This window comes from Vanellus vanellus (genome assembly GCF_965231255.1).
Source record: "Vanellus vanellus genome assembly, contig: HAP1_SCAFFOLD_44, whole genome shotgun sequence".
Classification (NCBI taxonomy): Eukaryota; Metazoa; Chordata; class Aves; order Charadriiformes; family Charadriidae; genus Vanellus; species Vanellus vanellus.
Genome location: NW_028127957.1, coordinates 195,663 through 210,844, shown reverse-complemented (window position 1 = coordinate 210,844; position 15,182 = coordinate 195,663). Strand labels below are relative to the sequence as shown.

The following is a 15,182-nucleotide window of genomic DNA, read 5'->3' as shown; positions in this document are numbered from 1 at the left end:
CCTCCCAAAAGAAGAGCAGCAGGTTGCTCAGGTGGTGCGGGCTCAGCAAGCCCCACACCTTTCCTCGGTGGATGAAAGCGGCCGGGGAAGATCAGGTAAAGCCACAGCCAAACCGTACCTGACTGGCAAAGAAATGCCCAATGATTTTAACGATGACCTCCTCGTTCTCGTCCAGGGTTTGGCCTCATGGCACAAGGACTTCCGCACTGGTTAAGTTTTGCAGTTCGTTCACCTGGAGCGAACCACAAGAGGCTTCTGTTGTGGAAGAGCCAAAATCCTCCACTGCCGGTGTCACCACGGCACCAGGCACCCTGTGTGTCTCCCCCTTCCTTGGGACCAACGAGAACCACCACCAGGACATGGGGGCTGAGGGTCAAGACGTCGCTGAAACCACTGTGCACCCGGGATTTGTCCCCCTGGGGTGGGCAGGGGTGATGGGTGATTCCCAACTCTGCATCCCCGGGGCCCCCCGGTGGTGCATCACCACCACCTACTGTTTTGCCACCTTTGCCTGTCATGTGGCCGGCTGCGAAGGAAGGCACCTTGATGTGGGCTTCAAGCTTCACTTCTTCTTTCGCATTAAAGAAGTTTGCCTCTTTCAGCTTCCCAAATATTCACCCATGGGCCTGGGGAGGAGACGGACGGGAAGGAAAACCATCAGGCAGTGCCCGCTGTGCCTCTCCATCCCCAAAGCTGATAATGTCCCCACATCCAGCAGCATCAAAACCACGGTACCCAGCAAAGAGCTCCCCCGGCGCTGAGGGAGGCCAAGCCAGGCTGCCAGCACAGTGGTGACCACAGGGACGCCTGCGACTTGTCCCTTACTGCCCCCCACCCCATAGCCCCCACCCAGCGCACCCTGAACTGAGCCTCGGGCGGCCCTGTGATGATGACCATCCGCTCGCTGCCCTCGGGACCTTCTGCCGGGGCGATCTGGGGAGGGATGGGGGAGAGGGAGCATGAGCGCGGCCCCCACTTTGGCGAGACCTTCCCTCTGTGGCATTTCCCCCCCAGTGCAGGGCAACCCCCCCATGCAGGAGCATCGCCTCCCACCCGAGCCGGGGTGATAACCGGGTGCTGCAGGCCTGGCCTTCTACTAACGACAGGCCGGAGAGGTGGGCACATGCCAACCTCATGAAGTTCAATGAGGCCCAGTGCAAGGTCCTGCACCTGGGTCGGGGCAATCCCAAGCCCAAATCCAGGCTGGGCGGAGAATGGATGGAGCGCAGCCCTGGGGAGAAGGACCTGGGGGTGCTGATTGATGAGAAGCTCAACATGAGCCGGCAACATGTGATCACAGCCCAGAAAGCCATCCATATCCCAGACTGCATCAGAAGTGTGGCCAGCAGGGCGAGGGATGTGGTTCTGCCCCTCTGCTGCGTTCTGGTGAGACCCCACCTGGAGTACTGTGTCCAGCTCTGGAGCCCCCAACATAGGAAAGACATGGACCTGCTGGAGCGGGGCCAGAGGAGGCCACAGAGATGCTGAGAGGGCTGGAGCCCCTCTGCTGGGAGGACAGGCTGAGCGTTGGGGTTGTTCAGCCTGGAGCAGGCGCCAGCCGGGGGGGCTCCGTACAGACCCGAGAGGTACGCCCAGGAGCTCCATGGTGGGAGAGAAAACGAGGGTCAGTGACGGCCCCAGTGTGCCAGACCCTTCCCCGCCACCCCCAGCCCGACGCAGAGCAGCGTGCCACCACAGTGAGCCCGGCAGGGACACAGGGACAACCCTTCAGGCCCTGAAACCCCCCCTCACAGAGCACGGGGGCACCCGAGGGTGCATTGGGGTGAGCTGCAGCCCCGACCCAGCACCCAGGTACCCCCAGTTCCTCCCTGCTGCCATCTTTCTGCCTGTGTCCTGCCTTTGTAGGGGAAAACCGGCCCCAACGGCCTCTCAGAGCAGCCGCAACCCCGCAAAGCTGAAACCGTGCTGTGACCACCATCGGTCCCCTGTGCAGAAAGTAGGGGTTGGCGAGAACCGAGCACCATGTCTGGTTTGGCTCTGATTTCCATCATCGTTTCACTTTTCCAGGTCCAAGAGAAGAGAAAGCCAAGGCTGAGGAAGATGTTCCCCCAAGACCTGGGCTGGGGACAGGGGGGAAAGCAGCAAGGGGTGCGTGCCAGCACCCCAACCCAAGTCAACCCAGCCCAAAGCCTCGTCAACTCTTCCATGTCTCAAATCCATCAGAAATCTCCCCTGGCAGTAGACACAACTCTCTCCTGCTCTGCATTCCAGCAAGTGCAACCAGATGCTACCTGCAAACCACCATTTCTCACATGGAGGACGAGCAGACCCAGCTCCCCTGCCCAGGCTGGACGCCGCTCTCGGTCCCAGCCCTCTGGTTAAACCCGCTGCGCCGAGGTTGTGCTCCCTCTCACATTGAGCCCATGCTCCCTGTGTCCACCCTCTGCTTCTGGCCATGGGCTGCTCCATGGCTCCTGCACCAACATGTCCTCTCCTGCCCAGCCAGTCCTCAAGGCCAGCGTGGACACCGCACCTCCTCACTTCCCTCCCTTCACCAGGAGCCTCATTCCTTCTCCTCCATCCTTCCCAGGTCTCTACAGCTCCACAGTTGAAGCTACTGCCACTGGCCCCAGGTCCTGCTGAGGATGCAGTCAGAAATGACCACTCCACGGTGTGAAACGTAAAGTACTTGGGTGGAAGGAGCAGAGGCCTCACCAGGGTGGCTTCAATAAGGTCCCACAAAGTTTTGGGCTGAAGGGGGTCCCACCAAACGCTGCCCTTTGGGACACCTGCCCAGCTCTTCTCCAATACGCCAACAAACGCTCAACCAGACGCTTCCCCAAGGCCGCGCTTGCTCGGGCGGTCGCCGCGGGCAGAGCATCCTCCCGCACAGGCAGACCAACCGACCCTTCTCAGTGCCTTCCGGGGCCACCGCGCACATCACACTCACATGCCCCTCCGCACCACCAGCCTGGCACTCACCCTTCTCCTCCGACGGCTCTGCTGCTGGCGTTGCCAGGAGAAGAAAACAGCACAAGTAAACTTCAGACAACAGCACAAGTGAACTTCAGAACTCAGCTTGGCCACTGCAGTTAAAGACAGTAAGAAGAGATTCTCTGAGTATATCAATAGAAAAAGGAAGATTAGGGAAAATGTAGGCCCACTGGCGAATGAGACAGGTGCCCTAGTGGTGGAAGACACAGAGAAGGCAGAGTTCCTGAATGCCTTCTTTTCTTCGGTCTTCACTGCTAAAGCTGTCCCTCACGAATCCCATACTCTAAAGGCAAAGGAGAAGGTCTGGAGAGAGGAAGATTTTCCCTCAGTTGAGGAGGACCGGGTCAGAGACCACTTGGCCAAGCTGGACATTCATAAGTCCATGGACCCTGACGAGATGCACCCGCGAGTGCTGAGAGAGCTGGCGGATGTTATTGCTGGACCACTCTCCATCATCTTTGAAAGGTCATGGAGAACAGGAGAGGTGCCTGAGGACTGGAGGAAGGCTGACATCACTCCGATCTTCAAAAAAGGCAAGAAGGAGGACCCAGGAAACTACAGACCAGTTAGTCTCACCTCTGTCCCTGGGAAAGTAATGGAGCGACTCATTCTGGATATCATCTCCAAATACGTTGAGGAACAGGAAGTTATTGGAAGTGGTCAACATGGATTTACCAAGGGTAAATCATGCTTGGCCAATCTGATAGCTTTCTATGATGTTATAAGTGGTTGGCTGGATGAGGGGAGAGTCGTAGATGTCACCTACCTTGACTTTAGCAAGGCTTTTCACACTGTCTCCCATAACATCCTCATTAGGAAGCTGAGGAAGTATGGGCTAGATGAGGTGACAGCGAGGTGGATCGAGAGTTGGCTGCGGGACAGAACTCAGAGGGCTGTGATCAGCGGCACAGAGTCTAGTTGGAGGCCTGTAACCAGTGGTGTCCCCCAGGGGTCAATACTGGGTCCAATTTTGTTTAATATATTTATTAATGACCTGGATGAGGGGACAGAGTGTATCCTCAGCAAGTTTGCTGATGATACCAAACTGGGTGGGGTGGCTGACACCCCAGAGGGCCGTGCTGCCATCCAGCGTGACCTGGACAGGCTGGAGAGCTGGGCAGAGAAGAACCTAATGAGGTTCAACAAAAGCAAGTGCAAGGTCCTGCACCTGGGGAGGAAGAATGTAAAGCACCAGTATCGGTTAGGGGCGGACCTGCTGGGAAGTAGCTCTGAGGAGAAGGATCTGGGGCTCATGGTAGACAGTAAATTATCCATGGCCCAGCAATGTGCCCTTGTTGCCAAAAAGGCCAATGGCATCCTGGGCTGCATAGGGAAGAGTGTGGCCAGTAGGTCGAGGGAGGTCATTCTCCCCCTCTACTCTGCACTGGTGAGGCCACAACTGGAATACTGTGTCCAGTTTTGGGCTCCCCAGTTCAAGAGGGACAGGGAACTGCTGGAGCGAGTCCAGCGAAGGGCAACTAAGATGATGAAGGGATTGGAGCATCTGCCTTCTGGGGAAAGGCTGAGAGCGCTGGGACTCTGGAGAAGAGAAGGCTGAGGGGAGACCTTATTATGGCATATGAGTATCTAAAGGGTGGGTTGAAGGAGGATGGAGCCAGGCTCTTTTCAATGGTTCCCAGTGACAGGACGAGGGGCAATGGGCACAAGTTAGAACACAGGAAGTTCCGTTCAAATACACGGAAACACTTCTTTACGGTGAGGGTGACAGAGCACTGGCCCAGGCTGCCCAGGGAGGTTGTGGAGTCCCCTTCTCTGGAGATTTTCAAGACCCACCTGGATGCAGTCCTGAGTCCTGTGCTCTGGGCAATCCTGCTTTAGCAGGGGAGTGGGGCTGGATGATCTCTAGAGGTCCCTTCCAACTCTGAAAACTCCGTGATTCCGTGATTCCATAGCAGAAATTGCTAAAATAGTATTAACTGCACGAGAGTCCAGGAGATTGGGCATCTCAGACTGAGTTTGTGCTTAAGGAAAGTTCAGAGTTACAAGATTGCCCTGATCCAACAAAATCTAATGCAGATGCTTCAAAACTTAAGCGACAGCCTCACTCTGATTTGCCAGGATGTTATGAATCACCTATGAAGAAGTCTAATACTGCAAGTTTCACAGGGGAAGGTACTATTTTAGCAGACTTTAATGAAGATGTCCCTTTTTGATATGATCCAGTTGAAAAATGGAGGCAAATAAAGCAAAAGGCACTGGACAGTGGAGATACAGCATGTGGAAATGCAATAGCGTGTCCCGTCTTACGACGAACGGATCAGCCTAATGAGCACTCGCCTTTTCCTTATGGAGTAATTAAAGACTTGAGACAAACTCTTATGCAAAATGGGTTAAGTGCACCACATACTCAAAGTTTGCTACAAGGAATATTTGGGGGGAATGAGTTAACACCCTATGATATTTGGCAAATTACACGTTTAATACTTACTCCTACGCAAATGGTATTATTTGAGTCAATGTGGAAATCTGCTTGCCAAGCGGCAGCCCTTGCAAGCAGCGAATGCTGCTGCGAAAGAGTCTTTGTTAACGCAGCTTGTTGTGGGAAATGCTAATTATGAATGTCAGTGTATTTTGCGTTCATTACAAAATCCAACGATAGTGCAAATGATTGAGGCACGTCAAAGAATCGGTTCTAACTCTCATAACATGGAGATGTTGGCGACAACTTTTGCTGCAGCGGTGAAAGTACGAGGAAGTTGGTTTTTGTGTGGGCCGGCTATAGCCCAGTGGTTACTTTGGTCTTTCACAAGTGTGTCGCGTGAATCAGTCAGATCATTCAGAATCTGTGCATAAAAACATTCAAATGTTAAAGGAGGGGGTCAGAAAGTTGCAAGTAGACAATGAATGGAATTGGTTGAACGATTTGTTATCTGGTTGGGGAATTACAGGATGGATAGCTGCAATTATTAAGACAGGATTAATGATATTGATCATAATTTTTTTTATAGCATTAATTGTTCCATGTTTATACTCTTGTCTGCAAAGGGCCCTGCAGAAGATGATAAACTCGGCGTTTCTAATTGAAAAACAAAAAAGGGGGAGATGTGGGGACTGAGGCAAAAGAAGGGTTAAGTGGGGTAGAACAAATAGGGAGGAATAAGCAGCTGCAGCACTGTTCTGGCAGACCACGAAGTTGTGTGAAGCTCCTCCCGAGATAAGGAGGTGCTGCTCACAGGGAAGAGAGATTCCCTTTTCGGTGGGAACGTGATCTTTTGGAGTACGCGATGGTGTAAACAAGCAAAGTAGGCAATTACTGCCTTGGTAGAAAAGTATGTAAAGAGCACGCTTGCTTAATACAGCGGATGTCGGTTTCGATCCTGCATATCGCAGTCCGCGCGTTCCCACCGCCACACGCCCCCTCCCCCGCGGGCCGCCCCCCGGCCCCGGCAGCGCCCCGCTCCGCCCGCCCGCCCCCGCCCTGGGCAGGAGCTCCCCGAGCCCGCGCCGCCCCGCCGGAGCGCAGCGGGACGAGCAGCTGCAGCGCCCGGTGCCGCGGGGCCGGTTCCTGCGCGCCGTCACCCGCGGCGGGAGGAGCCGCACCGCGCCCGCGGGCACCGGCGGGGCTCGGCTCCGCTCGGATGGGGTCGGATGGGGTCGGCGGGGGTCGGATCTGTTCGGCCCATCCATCCCCCAGTGGTGGGAGGGGAGAAGGGAACCCCCCCGTCTTTGCCAGCGCCGCCTCCTCCCCACAGTGTCCCCCAGAGAAGGCTCTGAACTCGGGACGATGCCAACGCGGGGGGGGACTGCAGTCTCCGCCCTCCGGCACCCACTCCGAGGGGATCTTCCGCTCTCTGACCATCTCCTGCTCCCGCTGCGGGGAGTTCCTGCTCTGGATGGATCCAGCCGGTTATGGAGGTATCGAGGGAAGTTGGACTCTCGCGTCCGCTACGGGGAGGTCAGAGCTGGGAAGCGCTCCGTACCCCGGCAGCAGCGGGGGGGGTCGAGCTGAGCAGGGAGGTGTTGGCCGGGCAGGAGGAACTGCTGCGCTGTCCCTGTCTCCCTCCAGAAGGACAGCGGCAAGAGAGGAGTGTGGGAGGAGGAGGTGGCGGGGGCAGAAGAGGAGGGGGAAGGGGAGCCGAACGCGGAGGAGCTGCGGGAGAAGAGCTGGACCATGGGGCTGTCCTGCCCCCCGCTGCCGGGCACGGGGGTCTGGGGGCACCGAGGGCTGGAGCTGTGCTCCGCAGGGCTGTGCTGGCCCCCAGGTGCGGTTTTAATGTTGAATTTCTGTAAATGACTGGCTTGTAGAAGGCAGGTGTAGATTTGGGGAGGGGGGAAGCAGGAGCTGTGGCCGTGGGGGGGTGCATGCAGCTGAGGGGGTGGAGCTGTGACCTTGCTGGGCAGGAAGGACCACGGACCTGTCCGTGTCTGATCCCTGCAGCCCCCCGGCTGTCCGCCTGCAGCTCTAGGGGAAGGGGCTGCCAGCGTCGGACAGGCGGCTCCTGCTCCTGCCCCCTCCGGGGGAAAATGGTCCCCGGGGCTGCGGGCAGAGCCCCTCCTGTGCTCCCCGGGGGCTCTCGGGAGGTGCCCGACAAGGTGCCGTCAGGGGCGACCTCCTCTTGCAGTAGCAGCGGGGGGGGCAATGCCGCCCGAACCAAGGTGCCTGCCTGTGTCAGGTTCTGCAGGCAGCCTGTGGGCAGGGACGGTGCCCGGAGGGGGCTGGGGGCACCCCGCGCTCTTCCCACATGCCTGCAGCAGGGCAAGCAGCCCCAGGACCCTCCAGCTCCCCACGAGCGCTGGGGGATGTGCCTGTCCCCACCATGGCCTCGCTACGGGGAAACAACATCCAGAGAGACATTGCAACATGGCAAAATGCATAGCAAGAGTCGTAGCTGAGAGGCTCCTGAATGGTGACCCTGGGGCAGCTCTACCTTGGAAGTGGCAGAAAGCAGAGCCATCTGGAGCCATAGAGCAGCGGCTTTGGCAACCAGATAAGGACAGTTGACCAAAACAATACAGTGATTAAAAAGGAGTCAACGACTCCCAGAGGATTCTGAAGGACCACCGAGAGACTATAATGCGCATACCGGGGTGGGTGGTAGCCTATGGTAATGAGTTCCCGGAAAAGTAACGAACATGTTAATCATTTCCCCAAAACCTTGTGAATGTGTATATATGGCATGTCTATAAGCTGTATAACTAACCCTTTACGGTGTGCAAGTTTGGAGGAGCGATCCCCCTTGCACCCAGCACTGCAATAGACATAGCTGCTTTATAACTCTGCGTGAGTTGTGGAGTTGGGCTCAAGGATGGGGACATCCCCCCCCCCCCGTCCCCCCCCCCCGTCCCCTCCCTTCTGCCCGCAGGGAGCAGCCCCAGGCAGGGATGCTGAGCACGGGGGTTTCTTGACAGGCCTGGGGCTGGCAGCGGTGACACTTGGCTGTAGGACATGTCCCACCCAGGCAGGGGTGGCAACTCCTGGGGGCAGCATGTCACTGAGAGCTGGGGGGGACTTGGATGGTCTCGGGCAGAGCGAGTGTTACCCCAGCCTGCCACCATGGCCCTTTGCAGCTCCGGCGGTACCCAGGCAGGGACGGGATGGGCTGGCCTGAGGCTGGAGCACCCCAGGGTGATGCCCCCCCCACCACAGAGCATCCTCAGACCAATGGGCGCTGTGGGGATGGTGGGGCAGGGCTGGATAAAGGATGCGGGGCAGCGGGGCCAGGGCAGGGCCAGGGCCATCAGCTGTAGCTGTAGCCAAGGGGAAGCCGAAGTCCTTTTGGGGTGAAGGTGGTGGAAGGAGTAGCGAGGGCGGCACTCGCTGTCGGACAGGACCAGGTTGCAGTTCCAGCCGATGGTCACACTGATCATCCAGTCCTGCAGCAGGGACCAGCAGACCTCGCACAGTGCCAGCACGCTGCGGGCACAGCATCCCAACGGGCACAGCACCACCATGGTCACAGCATCTCCAGGGGCACGGCATCCCCATGGGTACAGCACCTACGTCCCTGCAGGCGTAGAATCTCCACAGACATGGCAATCCCCCAGGCACAGCACCCCAGTGGGCATGGCATCCCTGCGGGCACAGCATGTCCACGGCTATGGCATCCCTGGGGGCATGCAGCATCCCCCCAACCCACACTGCTCCCGCCCGGCCACGAGCACAGCCCCATCCTCGCCCTCCCCAGCAGGACGGGGCTGGGTTGCCACAGGCGTTGGGCCACAGGCCCTTGCCAGGGACGCCGTTGGCACTGCCTGCTGGCCCAAGAGTGCCCGGGAAGGGGCTTCCCAGAGGAGCTGGCCGGGCAGCAAGGAGCAGGTCCCAAAGGACGGGAAGACGCTGGGGACGGGCAGGGGGGCAGAGAGCGGGGGAAGGATGGAACAGCGTCGAGTGCCTCTCCTGGGGGGGACTTGTCTGCTCCCGCAGGTGCAGAGGGCAGGGAGGGCCCTGCGGGGACGCTGCGCTGCTCGGCCACCCGCCCCCCATCCCCGGCAGAGGCGGGAGGGAGTCCCGGGGAGGCGGCACTGCCTCGCTCCGGCCGCGCCTGCCGCCTGCTCCCCCCGCCCGGCTCGGCCCGGCTCTGCCCGCACGGCTGGCTGGATCGGATCGGCTCGGCTCGGCTCGAGTGGGCTGCGACCCTGCGGGCCCGGGCCGGGCCGTGCGGCGGGAGCCCCGGCGGAGCGGCGGGGCAGGTGTGGGCGCGGAGGGGGCCGGGGGTCCCGGTGGGTGCGTGCGGGGGCTGCGGGCAGGGGGCGTGTGGGCCTCGCTCCGCGGAGGCTGCGGAGGCCGCGGCGGGGCCCGAGGGCAGAAGCGCGGGGCCGGCGGGCCCGTGAGCGGGTCCCCGCGGGAGCGGGCAGCGGCGCAGCCGTCGGGCGTCCCCCGGGCGCGGCCCCGCCCCTGCCCGCTGCTGCCGGGGGTCTGGCGGGGCGGCCGTCGGCGGGCAGCGGGGGTGCGGAGAGGGGCCCGGCTGCGGCCGCTGGCTGCGCTCCCCCCGGTGCCGGCGGGGACGGGGACGGGGACGGGGACGGGCCCGAGGAGAGGCGGGCTGGCGGCGGGGCAGAGGCTGCGGGGCTCCCCCGGGGCACAGGGTCGGGCCCGGGCCGGTGGAGACGCTCTCGGGCTGCGGCCGGGACAGACGAGGCCCAGCCGGCGGCTCTGGCAGAGGAGACGGAGGCTCCGCTTCGATTGCCCGCTCCGTCCTGAGGCAGCATGGCGCCTGCAGCCTGTGCAAGCAGGCCGTGCCCGGCCCAGGGCAGAAGACCCCCGGGGGGCTCGTGCAGGGAGGTCCCGGAGGTGCCCCTGCCAAGCTGGCACAGGGAGGAGAGGCGGAGGGATGGAGGGCACCGCTGGACTCCCGCTCCTGCCAGGACAGGGAACCGCTGGCCACAACTGGCCCCGAAGAGCCCTGGCAAGGGGCCGTGCTCGGGGCTGCAGAGGAAGGCGAAAAACCCCCGGGGGCCGTGCCAGTGTGCCCCGGGGAAAAAATTCCTTCCTGACCCCAAAAGTGGCGATGGGCTGTTCCCTGCGGACTCGAGCAAGACCTTTTGCGTGGCCTCCAGGGGACACCAGCACCGCCCAACCCCTCCTCTGCTTCCATTGGGGGCACCTCAGGGCCATCCCACAATGGAAAACTGACATGGTTTTCTCTACCAAAACACTCTTTTTCTATGAAAATGTATCCTCCAGGGTCCACCCAAGACTCCTCCCAGGCAACTCCTGCAGGCTCTTGATCACAGCTTTAGGGACGTGAGATCCCAGGAAGCAACCCCAGATTCGTCCAGGGAAGATACCCGAGATGATTTTTCTCCTTGGACAATGCTCCATCCTCTGGGATCACCCAAGACTTATCCCAGCTATGTCCCAGGTATGGCCCTGAGTCTTTTTTTCCAGTGTTTTGGTGACCTGTGATCCCGGGTAGCAACCCCAGACTCCTCCAGGGAAGATACCAAAGATGATTTTTCTACTTGGGAATGAGCTATCCTGCAGGAATCACTCAGAACTCCTCCCACGCGTCTCCCACAGTCTTTATTCCGGTGGTTGAGGGTCTGGTCATCGCGGGTAGCAACCCCAGGCTCCTCCAGGGAAGATAGCCAAGACGATTTTTCTCATTGGACAATGCTCCATCTCTGTGATGCATCCGAGACTCCTTGCAGGTATGTTCCTGAGTCTTTTTTCCGGTGGTTTGGGGCCCTGTGACCCCAGGTAGGAACCCCAGACTCCTCCAGGGAGGATACAAAAGATGATTTTTATCCTTGGGCAAAGCTCCATCCTCTGGGATGTATCCGAGATTCCTCCCAGGCATCTCCCGCAGACATTTTTCCTGTTGTTTGGGGCCCTGTGATCCTGGGTATCAACGCCAGACTCCTCCAGGGAAGATACCCGAGATGATTTTTCTCTTTAGAATCTGCTCCATGCTCTGGGATGTACCCCTGACTCCTCCCAGGTGTCTCCCGCAGACTTTTCTCTAGTGGTTTAGGTATCTGAAATCCCAGGTAGCAACCCAAAACTCCTCCAGGGAAGATACCCGAGATGATTTTTCTCCTTGGGCAATGCTCCATCCTCTGGGATGCACCTGAGATTCCACCCAGGCATCTCCTGCAGACATTTTTCCTGTGTTTTGGGGCCCTGTAATCCCGGGTAGAAACCCCAGACTCCTTCAGGGAAGATACCCAAGATGATTTTCCTCCTTGGGCAATGCTCCGTCCTCTGGGATGCATCCGAGACTTATTGCGGCTATGTCCCTGAGACATTTATCCGGTGGTTTAGGGTCCTGTGATCCCAGGTAGCAACCCCAGACTGCTCCAGGGAAGATACCCGAGATGATTTTCCTCCTTGGACTATTGTCCATATTGCGGTATGCACCGGAGACTCCTCCCAGCTCTGTTTCTGAGTGTTTTCTTCCAGTGCTTTAGGTCCCTGTGATCCCGGGTAGCAACCCCAGACTCCTCCAGGGAACATTCCCGAGATGAATTTTCTCCTTAGAAAATGTTCCATCCTCTGGGATGCATCTGAGATTCTTCCCAGGCATCTCCCGCAGCCTTTTCTCCAGTGGTTTGGGGCCCTGTTATCCCAGGTAGCAACCCCAGACTCCTCCAGGGAAGATACCCGAGATGATTTTTCTCCTTAGAATATGCGACATCCTCTGGGATGTACCCCTGACTCCTCCCAGGTGTCTCCCGCACACTTTTCTCTAGTGGTTTAGGTATCTGAAATCCCAGGAAGCAACCCCAGACTCCTCCAGGGAAGATACCTGAGATGATTTTTCTCCTTGGGCAATGCTCCATCCTCTGGGATGCACCAGAGATTCTTCCCAGTCGTCTCCCGCAGATATTTTTCCTGAGGTTTGGGGCCCTGTAATCCTGGGTAGCAACCCCAGACTCCTCCAGGGAAGATACCCGAGGTGATTTTTCTCCTTGGACAATGCTGCATCGTCTGGGATTCACCGGAGACTCCTCGCAGGTTTGTCCCTGAGTCTTTTTTCCGGTGGTTTAGGGTCCTGTGTTCCCGGGTAGCAACCCCAGACTCCTCCAGGGAAGGTACCCAAGATGATTTTTCTCCTTGGATAATTCTCCATCCTCTGGGATGCATCCGAGACTTATCGCAGCTATGTCCCTGAGACATTTTTCCGGTGGTTTAGGGTCCTGTCATCCCGGGTAGCAACCCCAGACTCCTCCAGGGAAGATACCCGAGATGATTTTTCTCTTGAGAAAATGCTCCATCCTCTGGGATGCATCTGAGACTTATCACAGCTATGTCCCTGAGTCTTTATTCCGGTGGTTTAGGGTCCTGTCATCCCAGGTAGCAACCCCAGACTCCTCCAGGGAAGATACCCAAGATGATTTTTCTCTTTAGAATCTGCTCCATCCTCTGGGATGTACCCCTGACTCCTCCGAGGTGTCTCCCGCAGACTTTTCTCTAGTGGTTTAGGTATCTGAAATCCCAGGTAGCAACCCCAGACTCCTCCAGGGAAGATACCCAAGATGATATTTCTCTCTTGACGGTGGTCCATCCTGCGGGATCTACCCAGAACTCTTCCCAGGCGCCCCCCCAGAGGTTTCTCCAATGCTTTAGGGCCCTGAGATCCCAGGTAGCAACCCCAGACTCCTCCAGGGAAGATACCCGAGATGAATTTTCTCCTTAGAAAATATTCCATCCTCTGGGATGCATCTGAGATTCTTCCCAGGCATCTCCCGCAGACTTTTCTGCAGTGGTTTGGGGCCCTGTTATCCCAGGTAGGAACCCCAGACTGCTCCAGGGAAGATACCTGAGATGATTTTCCTCCTTTGGAAGTGCTCCATCCTCTGAGATGCACCTGAGATTCTTCCCAGTCGTCTCCTGCAGACATTTTTCCTGTGGTTTGGGGCCCTATAATCCTGGATAGCAAGACCAGACTTCTCCAGGGAAGGTATCCGAGATGATTTTTCTCCTTGGACAATTCTCCATCCTGCGGGATGCACCTGAGACTCCTCCCAGCTCTGTTTCTGAGTGTTTTCTTCCTGGGGTTTAGGGCCCTGTGATCCCAGGTAGCAACCCCAGACTCCTCCAGGAAAGATAACCAAGATGATTTTTCTCCTTGGACAATGCTCCATCCTGCGGGATGCACCCGAGACTCCTCGCAGGTATGTCACCGAGTCTTATTTCCGGTGGTTTAGGGCCCTGTCATCCCAGGTAGCAACCCCAGACTCCTCCAGGGAAGACACCCGAGATGATTTTTCTCTCTTGACAGTGGTCCATCGTGCGGGATCTACCCAGAACTCCTCCCAGGCATCTCCCGCAGAGTTTTCTCCAATGCTTTAGGGCCCTGTGATCCCGGGTAGCAACCCCAGACTCCTCCAGGGAAGATACCCGAGATGATTTTTCTCCTTGGGCAATGCTCCATCCACTGGGATGCACCTGAGATTCCTCCCAGCTCTGTTTCTGAGTGTTTTCTTCCTGGGGTTTAGGGCCCTGTGATCCCAGGTAGCAACCCCGGACTCCTCCAGGGAAGATAACCAAGATGATTTTTCTCCTTGGACAATGCTCCATCCTGCGGGATGCACCCGAGACTCCTCGCAGGTATGTCACCGAGTCTTATTTCCGGTGGTTTAGGGTCCTGTGATCCCGGGTAGCAACCCCAGACTCCTCCACGGAAGGTACCCAAGATGATTTTTCTCTTTAGAAAATGCTCCATCCTCTGGGATGCATCCGAGACTTATCCCAGCTATGTCCCTGAGTCTTTATTCCGGTGATTTAGGGCCCTGTGATCCCGGGTAGCAACCCCAGACTCCTCCAGGGAATATACCTGAGATGATTTTCCTCCTTGGGCAATGCTCCATCCTCTGGGATGCATCCGAGACATATCGCAGCTATGTCCCTGAGACATTTTTCCGGTGGTTTAGGGTCCTGTCATCCCAGGTAGCAACCCCAGACTCCTCCAGGGAAGATACCCGAGATGATATTTCTCTCTTGACTGTGGTCCATCCTTCGGGATCTACCCAGAACTCCTCCCAGGCATCTCCCGCAGAGTTTTCTCCAATGCTTTAGGGCCCTGTGATCCCGGGTAGCAACCCCAGACTCCTCCAGGGAAGATACCCGAGATGATTTTTCTCCTTGGGCAATGCACCATCCACTGGGATGCACCCGAGACTCCTCCCAGCTCTGTTTCTGAGTGTTTTCTTCCTGGGGTTTAGGGACCTGTGATCCCAGGTAGCAACCCCGGACTCCTCCAGGGAAGATAACCAAGATGATTTTTTGTCCTTGGACAATGCTCCATCCTGCGGGATGCACCCGAGACTCCTCGCAGGTATGTCACCGAGTCTTATTTCCGGTGGTTTAGGGTCCTGTGATCCCGGGTAGCAACCCCAGACTCCTCCACGGAAGGTACCCAAGATGATTTTTCTCCTTGGATAATGCTCCATCGTCTGGGATGCATCCGAGACTTATCGCAGCTATGTCCCTGAGACATTTTTCCGGTGGTTTAGATACCGGTCATCCCAGGTAGCAACCCCAGTCTCCTCCAGGGAAGATACCCGAGATGATATTTCTCTCTTGACTGTGGTCCATCCTTCGGGATCTACCCAGAACTCCTCCCAGGCATCTCCCGCAGAGTTTTCTCCAATGCTTTAGGGCCCTGTGATCCCGGGTAGCAACCCCAGACTCCTCCAGGGAAGATACCCGAGATGATTTTTCTCCTTGGGCAATGCACCATCCACTGGGATGCACCCGAGACTCCTCCCAGCTCTGTTTCTGAGTGTTTTCTTCCTGGGGTTTAGGGACCTGTGATCCCAGG

The 15,182-nt window shown here is 57.7% G+C and overlaps 1 protein-coding gene across 1 annotated transcript in view; it reads right to left on the bottom strand.

Annotated features, from left to right (window-relative positions):
• Nucleotides 1–15,182, bottom strand: part of LOC309684803 (E3 ubiquitin-protein ligase TRIM36-like) — a gene marked incomplete at both ends in the record, with an annotated part of 208,294 nt that overhangs the window by 172,659 nt on the left and 20,453 nt on the right. The gene's annotated exons all lie outside the window — the stretch shown is intronic.